Below are 17,808 nucleotides of genomic sequence, written 5' to 3'. Positions count from 1 at the left end.
CGCGTCTCGTGTGGAGATCTGGGCGTATGGGCGGACAGGTTGGTGGAAATGCATCAAGTAGAGATCTGGGCCTATGGTTGGAAATGTTTCGAGTAGAGCTCTGGGGCTATCGGTGGAAACGCCTGTTGGGTAGAGATCCGGGCCTACGGGTGAACAGGACGTTGGGAGTATCTTGAGTAGAGATGTGGGCCCTGACATGGGTGGAAGCGCGTCTTGTGTGGCGATCTGGGCCTATGGGCGGACAGGTTGGTGGAAACGTGCTAAGTGGAGCTTCGGGTCTATGGGTGGAATAAATGGGCCACCCTAATGCAATGCACACCAACGCAGCACACCATAGGCGCAGTGCTTTGGCTTGGTGTGTGTGAGGTGCCATTAGCAATGCAGTGATCTCCCCAGGCCCCTTTTAGCTGGGTGCACCACCCGGGACTTTTCAGTAACCACTGGCTGTTTTTGGTTGTCTACTGAAAAGTTGGGTCACAATACAGGGGCTGCCACCCACCTACAGCTTCTTCCTACCCTGCAAAATTGCAATGATTGAGGCCCCTGTGCATTCACATCTCACACGCTGGGACATATTCCCATGATTCTCAGGGCCACTGCTGACATATTAATTGTGAAGAACTACATAGATCAGCAAAACTCACTGATCACCATTGCAGCAAATAATCGACCTTCCAGGGGCATTGGACATTGTGGGCCATAGATAGGATAATACAAGCATGCACACAGTGTGGCACGGCTGGTACAGATTTTTCCTTGGCGTATTATTACAAGCGGGTGTGTCATCGCCTTGTGTGTGGGTTCAGAGAGGCTGCATGGAAACGCTTTACCCTAATGAGAAATGACATGCAATCTCACGGTTGTCACCATAGCCTTTAGTCGCATTGTTTTTTTAATTTGTGGCAGAATTCCGGGTGAATGGTGAGATAAAAGCTGGGATATCAGACAAACGTTTTGTATTTCTGTCTGAGATTTCAGTCACACCGTACAACCTTCACTAGCAGAGGAGAATTGATTGTTGTCCATTGAGCTCCTCTCGGTCACTGTGCTATCTCCTCCTGTCAGCGTGTTTTCCTGCTTCTTCAGCTGAGCTAATTGGCCCGTTCTTCCTTCTTCAGTCTGAGCTCCACTGTACAAGGGCTGCACGATGCAGAACTAAACCTAGTGGATACTCATCTGTTCCTGTTCCGTCAGACACGCCTCCATTTCTTTTCTGCTGTCTTGATTGGCCCGGAAGACTTTAGCTCCACTTTCAAGGCAAAGGCATTAGAATGGCATCCAGGCAACTGGCATTTCCAGAAAGCTCAGTGGTTCCGAGTTTCCTATTTTTCCCATGACGGAACTCTAACTTCTGACTTGTATCTAGGTTTGTCTGTGACCCCACTAGGGAGATTTTTCCTCACTTCCTGTTTTTGTGACACCCTTACAAGAATAGGGGTAGTAGTTGTCATAACGACAATAGCAACTCAGAAGTTTGAAGCCATCCTTCTGGACTCCCCCTTGGAGTGATTTGCCATTACTTCCTAATAAATCCACCACAACGCGGACGGCAATAAAAGCCTGACAGACTACAACCCTTCCTCACTCAATCCATATATAAATAAAGTTTTGTTGCAAACTTTACTAAAACCTCAAGTTTGTAGGAAAGGCTTTGGATGCCAAATTCCTCTGCGGATTTTTCGGCAATGATGTCATGAATTGTAAAACCTGGATTGACCCCGACCGAGGCTGGCATGGTGCTGGATGACCTGGGCTCAGACATTGTGGTTTCAATGATGCTGCCTGCCAACCGAGGACATCTAGTGGCAGAAAAAGGAACCACGGGGGGAAATCTCTGCATGCAATCTGAATATTGCAGCAGCTGTTTGATATTTGATCTAAATGCTGTCAGCTTCACATGTTGGTGAAGTGGCTTTTTTTGGCAGCCAATAATTGATTGCTTAGATTATTGTTTGTCAACCTTGAAATAACCTTTGGGTCTTCAGGGACCCCCTTCTATTAGTGTGGGGGTCAGTGGGAAGAATGTCACGCTTACAGATAGCCATAAAGATCATCGGTGTCACTTAAACTGACCTGGGATGGGCAAATTGGGCTCTAGGAACCCCTAGCGCCCCCTGGAGGAGCCCTGGTTGAAGGGCACTGGCCTATGAGATCACACATGAGTCCTCTAATACCCTGAGACTCAATGCTGCCATTCGGGACAGCCAGCAGAGATCAGATGGGAAATCCTTTTCTTGACCCCATCCCCCCATCCTTGGAAACAATGAACCTGGAAGCGCTCTGAGGCTCTGAGCACTTCCAGGTTCAGCTTTGTCCCATCTGTCCTAACAGCTCAGTGCAGGCAGAGAACAAAGCAGGCATTCGGGTCTGATAGACTGCTAATGGCTCTATAAAGAGGACCGGTCACAAGACATTTATAGGACTAAGTAATGAAGCTAAAATTGGAGACAGTGCAGAGAAGGAAAACTAAACTAATAAAAGGAATGGAGGAGCTCCGCTATGAGGAGAGATTAGCTGAACTGAAACTATTCTCCCTTGAGAAGAGACGTATAAGGGGGATATGATCACCCTGTATAAATATAGAAATGGTCCATATAGAGAACTCTCTTCCTCATTATTCACTGTAAGATCATTACAAAGCACAAGGGGGCGCTCTTTGCGTCTGGAGGAAAAGAAGTTTAAGCTCTGGATAAGGAAGGGATTCTTCACTGTAAGGTCTGTGAAAATGTGGAATCGGCTCCCTCAGGAAGCAGTTCCAGCAAGTTCTATAGATTGCTTTAAGAAAAAGCTGGATGATTTCTAGAAGCACAGAATATAACTCGGGATTAAAGCTTTAATGTAAAGATAACAGAGACTGCTTATCCAGGGAACATCTGATTGCCTCATGGAATCAGGAAATAATGTTTTATTGGAGCAAATTGTACCCGGGGTTGTTTTGCCTTCCTCTGGATCAACTATGTCTTTTAGGGTTTTATATGTGGGATATGTTTATTTCCTAATGGTTGAATTTGATTGACTTTTGTAAAACAATAAAAATGTGCATCCCATATAAGCGCACACAGGTTGTGTATTCCTAAATGATAACGGCTTCTATTAGAGATCCCTGCCCCAGGAATACATTTAAGCTCTTCTGAACTGCAAAGGATTAAAGCATTGCCAATGGACAGTTTTGGGTTTCTGCAGCCACTTACAGGTATCAGTTTTGAGATTCCTGTTGAAGGGGAGCACTCTATAGACACCCCTAGAATGGCAGCCAACAGCCCCGAACATCCAGCCCAATATCCCGTCCTGAGATCAGTGGGAAGGCTGAATGATTTACTAAACTCATTGATAGTTACAATGTTGCAATGTGTGAACACAGAATTCCTTTTTATGAAAAAATGTATCAAAGTGGCTGACCACTCCACTGTGCACAATTCCAAATACTTGTTATATTACTTATTAATACAATATATATATATATTTGTATTTAATGGATGCTCAGTGCCAGTATGGGGCAGTTGTAGGAGAGCTACAGACTGGTCCTGCGCTATGTCTGTGCGAGAAAGGATCCCCATAACCCCGGCTTATCCTGCATTGCAATATATGCAGCCCAAAGTCTGTATTCATGCAAAGTTGCTAGAATTTGTGTATTGCGGTGTGTGCAGGGGGTTAATGTGGTTTTGCAGTGTTTCATTTGGTCATATCTTGTGATTGGATTTGTGTACAGACATCTCCTCATTTCTGAATGCAGAATGTATTAGAAGAACGGCTTTTATGTTTTATGCTTCTTTCAGATTTTTCCTGCAGAATTCTAGAAGTGTGCAGATTTTTGTTGTGTTGTTGGCGGTGCTGAAATCTGCTTGGTTTTGGTCCCATGGAATCAGGAAGTGGTTGAGTTGGAGGGCAAGTGTATCAATGCTAGGTATTTGCATTATTAATGAGGAATGCATTGCATTGTGGGATGTGGCTTTTCCACAGCAGATGGGTAACAGCAAAAACGGGTCCCTGACTCTGCATCCTACACCCGTGCTGCTAAATAGCTACCCCCGGGCTGTGTGAATCACTGGTGCATGCTGTGCTTCCTACAAGCAGGAGTTGATCTGGCAGGCACGTGTAACCCTTTCTTCCCAGCAGGACGGAAGATTATTGAGCAAGAAAAAAGGGCCTGGTCCTTCCAGACAATGTAACCCCGTCTGTGGAATGTAAGTACAGCTTCATTAGTCTGTAGCTCCGACGTTCTCTGTAGCGGTGTACAAAATGCAGACCTGGGAAGGGGGATTTATTGGCCCTTGCACACTTCTGCATTTATTTTGAAAGGGATGTCAATGTACTTTAATGGAATACTGCACCTGTACTGTTTGTCGACAATGCAGCACACGGCAACATACGGCTTGTGTGCTGTGCAGGTGCGTTACAGTCTACTGTAAATAATTGCTGAGGTTCTATTCTGAATGTATGGCGGTGCATTGGAATGTCACAGACTCACTTAGAATGACAATAAAGCAGCAAAGTTTCTGGGCTGCACAGGGTAACCATAATGTCTGGCCCCAGAATGTTGCATTTCTTTTGGATGTGGAAGTCATTGTAGAAAGGAAGGTTTGCTGGTGACGTGTCGTCTCTTTATTGCTAGGAATGCGTTATCCATCATCCTGGGTCCCCACCTGTTACCCGGTTGTGTCAGAAAGTTACCATTGTGTTGCATTTATTGGAAACCTGTTACCCCTATTACCTGTATATTAGTGATTAATGATTGGTAAGCCAGACTTTTGCTGTTGGAACGTTTACCGAATTTAAGCCGTCTTTGCTATTCAGGTCATGCTTGACAAACTTAGTCCAACACTTTCAGGGTTTCCCATTTCCCGAAGGGAAAAGCAAGGCTCTGTAGCATTCACTGACACCAAGGCTGGATTCACACTGTGTGTATTGCATTATTGCTGTGCATTCCTAATACCTCGCTGCATTGCAGAAGAAACAGGCAATGTCCCATCTGCAATAAAGTAACCGATCACAGTTTTTTAATTGCACTCACCTGTCTGTATTCTGCACCACCATCTACTTCCTCCTTCTCTTCTGCTTTTGCTCTTCCTTCATCTTGATTTGCCAGGCCGGGTGACTTATAAATCCTGCACAGGAGCTCTGAAAGCTGCAAGGGAAAGCAATATTTTGACAGATTAGGATGGCAATCAGGCAGGTAAGAATGCTTATTGCAGCAGAGACATCGCCTGACCCTTTCTGCAATAACCCCGGCCTGATCCCAAATTTTGACAGCAGAACTTTAGTTCCGCTTTAGCAGAGCTGCAGCAAAATCCAACAGGGAATCTAATCCTTTGTATAACTCCTAGAACCCATTAAATAAATCCGGTAAAATGGGATTCCTTGGTGTTGCCATTCTTGGGCACAAGGGGATGCATTTGTGTTATTATTAATAAACAGGATTTATATAGCGCCAACATATTACGCAGCGCTGTACATTAAATAGGGATTGCATAAGACAGACAGTGACACAGGAGGAGGAGAGGACCCTGCCCTGAAGAGCTTACAATCTAAGAGGTGGGGGAAGTATCACAATAGAAGGGGAGATATGGAGTGGTGGGAAGTAGGGAGGGTTTTTGTGTTGCACCATATCACAATGTGTTGAGGTGTGCTGCATTAAAGCAACTGAATGGCTGGTTTGCTCGTTGTAAAGTTGGCAGCCGATTCCTATGAATGGACAACCTAAAATGCACTGCAACTGGCTGCCTTGGTAAACAAGGGCCTTAGTTTTTTCATGGAGTCGTGATCCTTTGACTTTGCCACAATGCCTCATGATCACAATTTCCTCAATGCTAACAGTTTCTCACCTCAAAGTGCTCGCTCCATCTGGACCTGGAATTTGGCATGTTTGTGATGAGGAGGACGGCCCGTATCGGGCTGGGAGACAGTGTAGGCCGATCTAAATGAAGTTGTACTTTTCCTGTACTCGGAGCCGCTTTCCTTGTGTAAATATTTATTTCATGTCTGCTCTCACTCTAAAGGTTCTTACAAGGTGGCACAATGTAAAAGTCCAGAATTATTATATATTTGAAACATGAATTGCAGCTTTGAAAGGGACAGTGCAGGAAAGGAGGGGAGTAACGCAGCCAAAGCGCTTTGCTTTATCCTGCAACTGGGTACCGCTGCAAAGATGAACTCCCAGAATTAAATTGCGTGCAGTGAGCCCAGGGTGTCATGGACGCACCTACAGTACATTATTAGGCTTGGCCTGGCTACTGTGCTCCTACACTTACCTTTTCATAGTTTGTGTCTCCACTGGGGAGAACTGGGATTGATTCTCTACCAGGGAGCTCAATATTTTTTTATGCTGGGTAAGAAGAAGCTGTAGATGGGCGGCAGCCCTGTATTGTTACCCAACTTTTCAGTAACCACCCAAAAACAGCCCGGTGGTCCCTGAAAAATGCCGGGTGGTGCGCCCAGCTAAAAGGGTCCGGGGAGAACACTGGTGGTCTCTGTATGGGGCTTACATGTTCTCCCCATGTTTGTGTGGGTTTCCTGTAGGGTTTATTCTCACGTTCTTTGGGTTATTAGCAGCCACCAAAGAGAGTGAGCTCTTTGTTTTTAGAAGGGGAGTTTCAGCTTAGAGATCCTGTCACCAAACCTTACTTCACTGACAATTATATCTGGATTGAAGGTATTTTATGTGCAGTATCTGTAAAAGCCTTCTTTGTTGGGTGCCGCCATCTTGTCGGCCACCCCAGCTGTCACTTATGAAGTTCTTTAGTATTAACCCTTTGCTTCTTCCACGGTATCCACATGAAAGATTATGTAGGGAGGGACAGAGAAGCTGGACCAGCACAGACAGTATGTAGACATTCCCAGCAGAGGAGGGCGGCTATGACATGCAAAGAGGAAGGGGACTGTGCAAGAGAATTGACTGTCCTGATGTCAAACTTTTCAACAATTCAAAGCCATATTGCAGATTGATATATAGAAAGCATAAACATTACAATTATTATAATTGCTCAATCATTCTGTGCTTTTTACCTGCAGTTGTTGAAGTTGGTTACAGGGTCTCTTTATTACAAGAACTACGACCTGTTGAAGGTGACACTGGGCCCCATTTTGAATCAGTCACCCCCGGGCTTCAGATTCCAAGTGCTTTATAGGAACACTTCATAGCGTAATAAACTCCAAACAGCTGAATACAAAGTAAATATATATTGTATTAGATTTAAAATCCAGGAAAATCATTTGGTTTTTTTTTGGCTAAAAGCTGGTTTACCCACCAAATGATTTTTCTGGATTTTACAAGTTTTTGCCCCATAGCACAGTGCTGTCAGGCAGGGAAGGGGACCTGATCCTTCTCTGCTGCAGTTTTACTTTCATTTGCAGTTCTCCTCCATTCGTTGAATGAACAGTAAAAAGAGAAGCAGCACACTGATGAGCTTAGCTTTTCCACTGGAATTGTATTTTTGCGTGAACAATGGTGTAAGTTATGCAAGTAGAGTTAAGCTAGGTACACACGTGCAATATTTGTCTTTAGAAAACGAACGACTAACGATTATGCACGATTCTTTTGAACGATCGTATTGTGCACAATTCTGTACATGCTGTAACGATATGATCGTTGAAATATAATCCACCAATAGTGTACACAGGCTAGATATAATCTTTTGAACGATGCAGGAGAAAGTGTACCGCAGAACCATCCACGATCACTGAACGACCGTACACACAATAGATAGAGAACAAATATCGCCCAATCAGATTCGCTGGGACAGTCGCTCGTTTCCAGCGACAATCCTCGTTCATTGGCGTTGTGCACTTTTTTTTGCTAACGATTATCGGACGAACGGTCGTTAGTCGTTTGTTTACAAGGATAATTTTTGCATGTGTTCGCAGCTTTAGGTCAACCTATTTCTTTTTCTTTGCATGCAATCTGTCACAAGTGGTAGCAACTCCCCAATGACAGGAGTGCAACATCTGAATGCTCCAGCTTCTTGAGCAGTGTTTCTCAACCTTTATAACATGGGGGTAACCCTTGAATTACCTTTCAGGCCTTCAGGGACCCCTACTTTAGGTACTATATCCACAGATCACAGTATATTATTGTGGTGGTCAGTGAGAAGAATTCCTCTTATATTACTGGCCATTGGGAAGAATGTCACCCTTACAGATAGCCATAAAGATCATTGGGGTCACTTAAATTGACCTGAGAGGTACAAACTGCTCATTGCTCAAGGTAACCCTGGCGCCCTCTGGAGGAACCCTGGTTGAGAAACACTGGACTAGAGTGTCACTTTGTTCCTGCCCAGACCTGCAACATGTTCCTGCCTATGAATGAGATTTTGCAGCGTGTCGGCCAGCATGGTGAGTGGTTTCTTTAGCATGTGCCATGGCCCTTTGATTGTTCTCATGATTGTCAAGCACAGCCATGTGTTAATTGCACCCAAATGCACACATACTGAATGTGCTGCGTCCTGCTACAATGCACATGCATATTGAGCTGCGTAATAACAAATCGAGAAAAACCTATTTTTGGATTGAATTGCCTTGGCATGCAATTTTGGAGCCATGCAGTTCCAATGCAGTATGTTGTGGTGTGAATAGGCCCCTAGTTGTGTGTATAGGAGAAGTTGATTGTCACATTTTAGTCCTTGTCAGTGGATCAGGATAATCGTCATGGGGCTCCTTTTCATAAGGATTGAAGACCTGATCCCTTGAGGGCATGGAATGCAGACTATAACTGAGACCTTTTCTTCCTTGGCCAGCCTCGCGGGATGTTCTCTTCATTCCCATTTGGGCATTGTGTCGGAAGGACAGAGGATTACCAGGGTGAGCGTGCAGCGATTGTGTCTCTTTAAGCCTAAAGCTCTTTTGTTCTCCTTTTATCACCTCCTTTCCTTCTCTCACCACGGATCTGCTGTGATGCTTAACAAAGCTGCATAGAAAATGGGCAACTTCACTGCGGCCCATTGTGCAGGAAGAACTACTCGTCATCTGGCACCAGATCCGGGCTGAATGCGGTGCAGTAAGAATTCTTTCTTTTTTTTTCCCTCCCATGACCTACGTGCAGATGTTTGTGCGGCGGTGCCCTTGTTATCCATTCCGGATACCTGGAGTGCTGGAGATAATTAAGCCAGCCATCGAGCGAGGCGAATAAACCCATTTGGTATTCCGCAGCTGCTGCGTGTTGCCGATGATGAGATTGACAAGCGGTGTGTTTGCAGATTGCTGAACATGTACAAAATCATTTTGACTTGTTCTTGGCAGTGTTCAGCTACTCCGGCCGATGAATATGCAAAATGCGTTGGGTGCAAATAAGGTAGGGTAGCCTGCTTGCAAATCATTTATATATTTTGTGCACCTTGCAAAACAAATGCCAGATTACAGTGAACCTACTGGCCTCCCTCCGCTATTCTCTCCAGTCTACTTCCTGAAAGTTATGCAAGCTGAAATCCTGAAATACTTCCCTTGGCTGGGGGAAATGTCTGATCCCAGTTCCCAAGTGTCTCATCACATGACCAAAAAGGTATACGGTCACATGATTTTTAGGATGATTGCAGCCCACATTGTCTGATTTTCTCCAGACTGCATGTGCAGGTATTTGGTTAAAACGATCGGTGGACCAATGATCTGGGGTGAATGTTTTGCACGAAAGGTTAGGCATTTAAAGTAAATCTGAATCTTAACTTTTGATTTAATAAATTCCTTTCAGTTCTGCATATTTGTACTTGCTCCCCTTCTGGACTGAAATTGCTTACTCTGATTCCACTGCACTCTGTTAGCTTTTAACATTAGAAGCTGCAGCAAGTCACAGCCTGCCTCATTTCCTGACTGGAGGATGTCCCAGCTGGCTACACCTTGTCCACAGGCTCTTTTCCTGACATTAAGATTCAGTGTGACTACAAGTAGGACGTTTTTGTTTGCTTTTCAAAGCGGAACTAAACCTGTGCTGCTCACGCATCCTTGTTCCATTGCAGGGCACCACCATCTTCCTTCTTTATTTCTTGGAGACAGTCGTTTTGATTGGCCGTCTTGATTGGCCATGCTGTGAAGACACAGAAATATATTTATTCCCTGCATGAGCAAAGAAAGCCGGGATCGCCAAGCTTTACCGGCAACCAGTGCTGAGCTGCGCATGTGCAGCTGTGCGGCAATCAGGCAGGTAAGAACAGTTATTGCACAAGGGACATCACCTGACCATTCTGCAATAACCACCTGCCTGAGCGTGAATATTTTAAAAATGTACTTTAGTTCCACCTTAAACTGACCGCAGTGCATTGCTATGTCGTACCCCAACACACTTATGTGTAAAGTCCATCACAAAGCATACAAACGTGCAATGCATTGGTAGCTCATTTAGGAGTTTTGGGCTCACTTACCTCATTGCACGTTCACACGTACGGTAACACACCGCAAATGAGTGAATTCAGCTAATGGTGCATCAGCTGAGAGTTCTGCAGCTACCTGCACAGCCTCTGTTCTAGCTACAAAGGAAATGGCAGCCAGGTAAGAGAAGAAAGGAAGAAGTAAATGTTTAGGGTTATAAAGAAAGCAAATTTGTGCAATAAAAATAAAAACTTGCATGCGTTACATATGTAATGTATATATAGATTTGCACACAGCCAAATTCCGTGACAACTCCCATTGTGTCCCACAGCTGCCGTTTGACCTTCTGTCTCGGCTGTGATGGGCGATTGTCCTCACATTGTAATCTGACTGCGGCTCTCTCTGTCTTCTTCTTCGGCAATCAACACTTAAACGTTTTCTTCTTCCTTTTCCCGACTTTAATTGCTGTTATTTGTGCCGCGTTTTATAGACTTGTAGCGCTGAATGATTTTAGCATTTTAACACATTTTTATTTTATTTTGTATTATTTATTCATTGGCTGCTCCGCCAGTGGCTTTTATTTCACAATCAAGCCACTGTTGTCTTTTAATTGTTGGGCTGAATTGAACGGCCGCACTCCATTCATGGTTAATTTAACTCGTTGTGTTTTAGGATGAGTGCGGCTTGGGGAATTATTTAAAGGGGGGATTATAGTTAAACATTAACATGAAGCTGTGGTCAGATTCTGGCTGGGGAGGGGGGTGCAGTGTAATAGAGTGCAGGGATTGCTTTTCTGGGAGGAAATGCTTCTCTGTGGTAACTTTGGTGCAGCTCATGTAATCATAAAAATAAGGCTGGGTACACAACTGCAATATTTGTCATTGGAAAGGATCTTTCACAAACAAGAGACTGAACGAACGCTGTATATACATCGCCGTTCTACTCTATGGGGAGGGGGAGAATGTCGCATGGGCACCCCGCTGCGTTCCCTCCCCTTCACGTAGTTTGTCGTCTGTGGATCAGCCAGGACGGATCCATGAACGACGAACAACTAGCGCTGTACACACGGCAGATTCCCATCCGATATCGGCCCTTAGGTTATTATCGGGTTCCTCATTTTGAGCACAGCTGGGGTACAGACCAGGGAACGCAGGATAGTAATGGTGGGGGTTCCTCATATTGGGCACAGCTGGGGTACAGATCAGGGATCTTAATGGGATTCATCTTATCTGTTCCTGTATTTTTTTTTTTTTATTACTTTCCATATTGTCTAATTATATATGTATGCAGGGTGACCATATTGATTTTGTTTTATTCCATGTGCAGTCTTGGCTTCCTATGTGCAGCACTATGCAAAGGTTGTGCCGCATTTCACCATTGGATCAGCTGATCCACATTGCCTACCTATGTGCCAGAAATCTGAACAATTCCTAAATCTGCCGCCTCCTTGGTCTTGCACAGACGCCTCTTCTAAATTAAATCACGTGTGTGTGTTAACTAGGACGGTCTGCATATTAATACACCGGTGTGAGTTCATTCTGTCTCCGCACCCACAAGGGAAGCCAGGTTTGCTGGGATTTCTGGCAACAAACACATGCGCATATCAGGAAGCAGACAGTCAGCCAACAGGCAAGCCTACTTATTGCAGAAAGGACATCTTATGTCCCTTTCTGAAAAAAAAAATGTTCACTTTCATCTATTTTGATATTTGTAAGAGACAAACTCATTGTTTGCATCAAGAATAAAGAGCTGTACTGCGCTGTGACGTTTACAGGAAGCTATGCCCTGCACCCTCCAGGCTCCTCCCACCATCCATGATCTCCCTGCATTGCAGAGAAGCACATAGATGATAACTTGGGTCTAACTTTTTTTTTTCCATTTCATTAGAACATTTATCTGATCAGAATCGTTTTCTTTTTCTTCTTTCTTGTTATGGAATAACGCTTTATCCCAAGCTTCCAATCGTTCTTCCTTGTAGTTACCTTGTCACATGACCTCCCAATGGAGACTACAAGCAGCTGTAATGCAGCATGATCCTCTGTTGTCACCATATTCAATCCTATGAAGCATTAAGATATATAATCCGGAAGTATTTGCTGCAGGAGATCATCAGCAACAAAGCAAGAATTAAAATATTGGTAATTGTTCATGATACACAGTGGTTGAGCAAATAAAATCTCATTTGTTGGGGATGAATATCTAGAACATGGAAAGGCAAGCATGATAAAATGTAAACCGTTCGGTAATAACTGAAGATATTCATTTAATGGAAATACTCCGTCCTTGTGCTTAAAGACAAGGGTGGACAAGTTAATGTGCCGTGCATGAATCGGACTCATTTGCATTCGTCTCCCCCAGAGATGGCGACAACTAATCGGAACACAATTATGTTTTGTTTTGATTTTAACTGCGTTCTTTATTGGAATTATCATTTAAATTTAAAGGGGATCTCCAAACGAGCTAAATATTTTCTCATTTTGTTTTTTATATTGAAAAGATTGAGCTTTATACTTGTATATTGTATTTAAAGTAGACGTGTAATTTCATCAATTTCTTATGAATCTTCAATTCAGTACTTATCCAGATTCAGGTATGGTTCTAGAGAATGCTTACCAGTATTTTACACAGAAAAAAATTTAGGCTGGATGGGAAGAAGCTCTAGGCGGGTTGTGGCCATTGTATTTGACCCAATTCTTCAGTAACAACCCCAAAACAGCCGGGTGGTTACCGGAAATTGGCCAGCTAGAAGGGGCGGGAGAGAATACTGCTTACCTTGGCTTGCGGCCCTTATGCCCTCACCTGTGCAGTACAGTATTGACTTCTATGGTGCTTCATCTATTCCTGTCAGGAAGTGGCCCATAGTCAATAGGTTGTACTGCACAGAGAATGTAAAGAATTTCCGGACCTGGTGCCTAAATCATGGTAAGAAGATGTTTTAGGAAAAGAAAGAGTATGGATAGGAAATAGGTTTTAGTATAGACAGGTGCTTTATTGCAGAACCAGGAGATGTCCCATTTGCATTAAAATCACTTTAGCTGCCTGATCACATTTTTTTATTTGCACATCTGTCTTTGCCTTGTGGGCGCTGCCATCTTCATCCAATCTTCTGGGTGCCATCTTGAATAGCCAAGCCAGAATGATGACATTTCTGCTTTTTTCCAGAAGAAGTTTGTGAACGGACGGGTAAGTATAGTAGTTGCCAAAATTGTTGAAAACCTTTTGGAAAAAAGGTGTTTTTTGAGGTTTGATGGATCATAACACCATACCATAAAATTATATTTCAATGGGAAGATAATAGCCTAGACCTTCACCCAATGGAAAATCTTTGAAACCGACTAAAGGAACTTGTTAGTTCTGCTGTTCTATTAAAAAAAAATCTTTTACAAAAGTTACTGCATTACTTTCTTGTTTAAAATATCTTTCCATTGATATTTCTTCTCTATAAGTGGTGTTGTGAGCCATCAAACTTTAAAAATACACTTTTTCTAAAAGGTTTCCACAATTTTTTTCACTACTGTATGTTTTATTGTAGAAGGGACATCACCTTGTACAAATCCTGCCTGATTGGTAAAGCAAACCTTGCCTAGGTGCAGGTAACAAAACATTGCAGCTGGCTTTTTTGTCCTTGCATCCCTTGAATCATAGTTTAATATTGGACTTACAAACAGTGATTTCCCCAGACACTTTTAACTGGGAGCACCACCCGGCACTTTTCAGTAACCACCCGGCTGTTTTTGGGTGGTTACCAAAAAGTTGGGTCACAATGCAGGGGCTGTCACCCACCTACAGCTTCTTCCCACCAACTTCAAAATCTTCGGGGGAGAATACTGAATGGGTATACATGAATTAATTTTACAGGAAAATTAAAACAAGCCCTCACTGACCTCTCTAGGTGCTTTCAATGTGGTGTCATACCTCCTCAAAAATCACAACAGAAGCTATGGAGAGACATTAGACAAAGTTGTTTAAAATGAACAATTACTAATATATAAATGTTCTCTATGATGACCGTACAGCACACGATTGCATACCTGCAGTAATGATTCGATTATTTGCCAGATAACGTCGCACCTCCAGTATGATCGGTAAGAGATTGGATAGGGATTACTTCCTTCCAAGTACATGCATCATTAATCGGCCAATCATTCTCAATCTGTCTGTGCACTGATAACAGATCATCGGAGGAAGGGAGGGCGATCCACGTTGTTTGTCATAGGTTTCATCAATGATTCTAGAATGATGTGTGACGTTTTTCTAGCATGTGTTTGAGCCTAAAAACTCCGATTCAGTTGGGTTTTTAAGGCCTGGTAGTCAGGGGCCAATTGTAACCTCTGATGTGACGTCTGATTCTATAAAATGATTGGATGTGAAGTGAATGCAACAGCTGACCAATTGTTGGGAAGGAGTTTTAGTTTTTCGATCTGGAGTAAATAAGAAATTTGCCTCTCCTAACTATTAAGCAAATCAGATTGATAGCTTTCATGGTTCTGTGATTCACCCAATACCCACCCTATGACGGGAAGGGCATTTTATCTTACATCTTTAGACTTCTGATCGAACCAGACAATCAAGCACAACATTGGCAGCAGATCTGCTCATGTGTACTCGGCTTGGACACATCTGTCGTGTTTCCATGAGAAGGCAATTGGGGAACACGTCTTTAGTGTTGTAAAAATTAGAAAATGAATTAGTCTACATCGCTCATAGATAGAGAGGTGAATCAGACATTTACTGTTTATTGAGAATATAAAAATACTTCAGTGTGCATGATCTAGTTGCAGGCTTCAGCATCGTGCAAACGTCCAATAATTGACATAAATGATCTTTCCTTACCCTTTCCAGTGACAGATGAGTAACAACTATGCCATTCTGTTCAGTAAAGGTGTCAGGATGAGCTAACGGCACCCTGCTGTGCTCTCCTGCATTGAAATGCTCAACGGATGTTTTCAATCAGTTGTTCATGAATTTGCCATAGCGTCAGATTTTTGCACGAGACTGACATGACCGTTCATCTTAGGTATTATCTGACGTGTGTGCCTAGCTTTACTTTATGGGCTTGATATCCCCTACCAATGCAGATAAGTGACCTGAACCCACCAGTGCTATGCCCCAATCACCCACCATTACCCGTGCAGGTGAATAGGTGGTATGCGGTTTATTTCCAAAAGTTCAATTGAAACAGGGGCTCAGAGCAGCATTCCTGTCTGAATAACCTCTCCTACACTTCCTGTATCTCCCCATTAGGTTGCATTGATTACTAAATGCTTGGAATTGCTGACAGCCTCTCTTTAGACATTGCAAAAGACGCGCACATTGTAAATACGGCTTTGTATAACCTTGTATCATCTCCGAATGTTACTCCTTGGGGAGGATGCTCTTCGGTTCTTCTATATGTATTTATAGCTTTCTACACATTGAGAGTGCATTATATTTTGGGTCATCAGCAGGTTATAGGAGGAGCGGAGAAATGTTCATCCTCTCCCCATGGACGTCTCTGGGTTGCCAGAACACCGGTTTTTATCATCGCTTCTACCTAGCAGTGACATTTCTGCCAGTGAGGTTTTGCAAAGACATTTCCAAATCTAGTCAGATGTAAAATAAGAGCAGCTTTGTAGGAATTTTGTTGCCTACAAGTAGGTTTAATATTGCTGGCTATAACACGATTGCAGATGATTATTTCGATACTTTCTGGATTTATTATTTTCCTTTAATAAGGATTTCATTTATGCCTGGTAAAAGTTTGTTTGCTTGGTCTTCATGTCTTATTAACACTTTCCTTATCTTACCTTGATGTTTGTTCTTCTTCTGCAGGTGCAACTTGTTTTTGAGTCTCCACCTAGTGCAATGACCCCAATCTGAAAACTTTTCATCAAGACTTTGTCTCTATTCTGGTTCTTGCCATCTCTTCTGCGTTCAGACCCTGACAAGAAGCTCGACTTGTAATCACAGGTATGGTTTATTTATTCTGTGCGCGGGTCTTAAACGACCACTGTTTTCTAATTTGGAGGGTGCAAAGGGGTGCTCGCCTTCCTCCATATAACAGAACATTGTTGTGTGTACAGTTCCACTGTCTCTACAAAATATCACTAACAATTGTTTCCAACTACAATTACTGAGCATTAGAGAATGATAAGATTTCCCAATTTTAGTGCAATAAAGGGACTTAAAGAGAACCTATCTTTCCCCATTGGACAAACCCTGACTAGTAAGCTTCATTGCCAGTAGATAGCACCAGCCAGTCAGAATTCTTCTCTAGCATTCTGAAGATGCATACAAAGTGCAATTTTTGTCAGTTGTAAATTGTAGCTTTAAAAAATGCCCTTTCACCAAACACAGTGGGCTATATTTTTATAAAGCTCTCCAAGACTGAAGAGAATAGACTATTATGGGAAAACCTGGGTGATCAGCAAACTGGAAATGGATTTCTTTTAAAATAATTTACTATTAGTAAATGTTTTTAATCCTTAGCCAGATCCTTTCCAGATTTGCTGGACCACCCAGGTTCTTCTTCTTCTCCAGTTTTGGAAAGATTTAATAAATCAGGCCTATTGTGTGCAGATATCAGTGTTCCCCATTACTAGACTTATGTGTATTGCGCACAAGTCTGATGCCACTTTTGGTCACCTCACTCAGGAATTATGACATTCATGTTCAGATTGTGATGTCATACATTTGTGGTGAATTGAGAGAAAGCTTTTTTAAGAAAAATCACCCACCCTGTCCATGGATATCCCGGGGTACCTGAGCTCTCGGTTTATTGCTTCTCATTAATGGCTCTGTATTTTGTCAGATCAGGAGAGTCTGGCGTTTGCTGCATGGTTGCGGAGAGCAGATTCCCCTGCCAGCCTTCTGCTATCTGTACTTACCGCTAGCTTTTTCTGCTGAAAATATCCACACGATACTTACGTGTCAGTGGTCAGATAACAACAGCAATTTGTAATCTGCTCTGGCCTCTGGAGCCGATATAAGTGCAGCTACGATAAACAGACCAGATGATTTTATTACCGAAGATTCCCTGTATGCTGATGGGTTAAAAGCATTAGTCTAAAAAAGTATACAACCCCCCCACCCATCCCCATTCATTCCCCTGTAAAAATTCTGACAGTACCAAAAAATTCTTTTTCTTACAATTTTTATTTTAAAAGAAACCTTCAGAGGGGTTGCTGCAAAGCCTTTACCTGAAATCATGTGATGCCGTCACTTGACTTGGAGGTGAAAGTATTTGGAAGGCATAAAAAATGGAAGTGTAGAGTTGTCACTCAGCAAGAGGTTCTCATGTCATTGATGAGTTTTCCCAGCAAAAAAGCTGTAGGAAGAATTTTGCTGCTAAAGCTTTGCAGAGAGAAAGCCAATCATCCAACAATATTTTAGTTTTAGTCAGTTTGAGCCCAGTGTCCATTAGACTCTTATTAAAGCTTGGCTTACCCGAACCCTATTTTTGTGCCACAGTTGCCATCATATTCTTTAAGATATTATCTTTTGCCCCAAAAGTGGTTCCAGTTCCACCTGAAGCGGTAC

The 17,808-nt window shown here is 43.0% G+C and overlaps 1 protein-coding gene across 1 annotated transcript in view; it reads left to right on the top strand.

Moving 5' to 3' along the window:
* Positions 1-3,983: 3,983 nt before the first annotated feature.
* FAM168A (family with sequence similarity 168 member A) overlaps positions 3,984-17,808 on the top strand; it is a gene marked incomplete in the record, with an annotated part of 76,827 nt that continues 63,002 nt past the window's right edge. Inside the window, 2 exon segments of the mRNA XM_072401068.1 lie at positions 3,984-4,184; positions 16,102-16,239.

This window comes from Pyxicephalus adspersus, chromosome 1, assembly GCF_032062135.1.
Source record: "Pyxicephalus adspersus chromosome 1, UCB_Pads_2.0, whole genome shotgun sequence".
Classification (NCBI taxonomy): Eukaryota; Metazoa; Chordata; class Amphibia; order Anura; family Pyxicephalidae; genus Pyxicephalus; species Pyxicephalus adspersus.
This window is presented reverse-complemented; position numbering and strand designations above follow the sequence as displayed.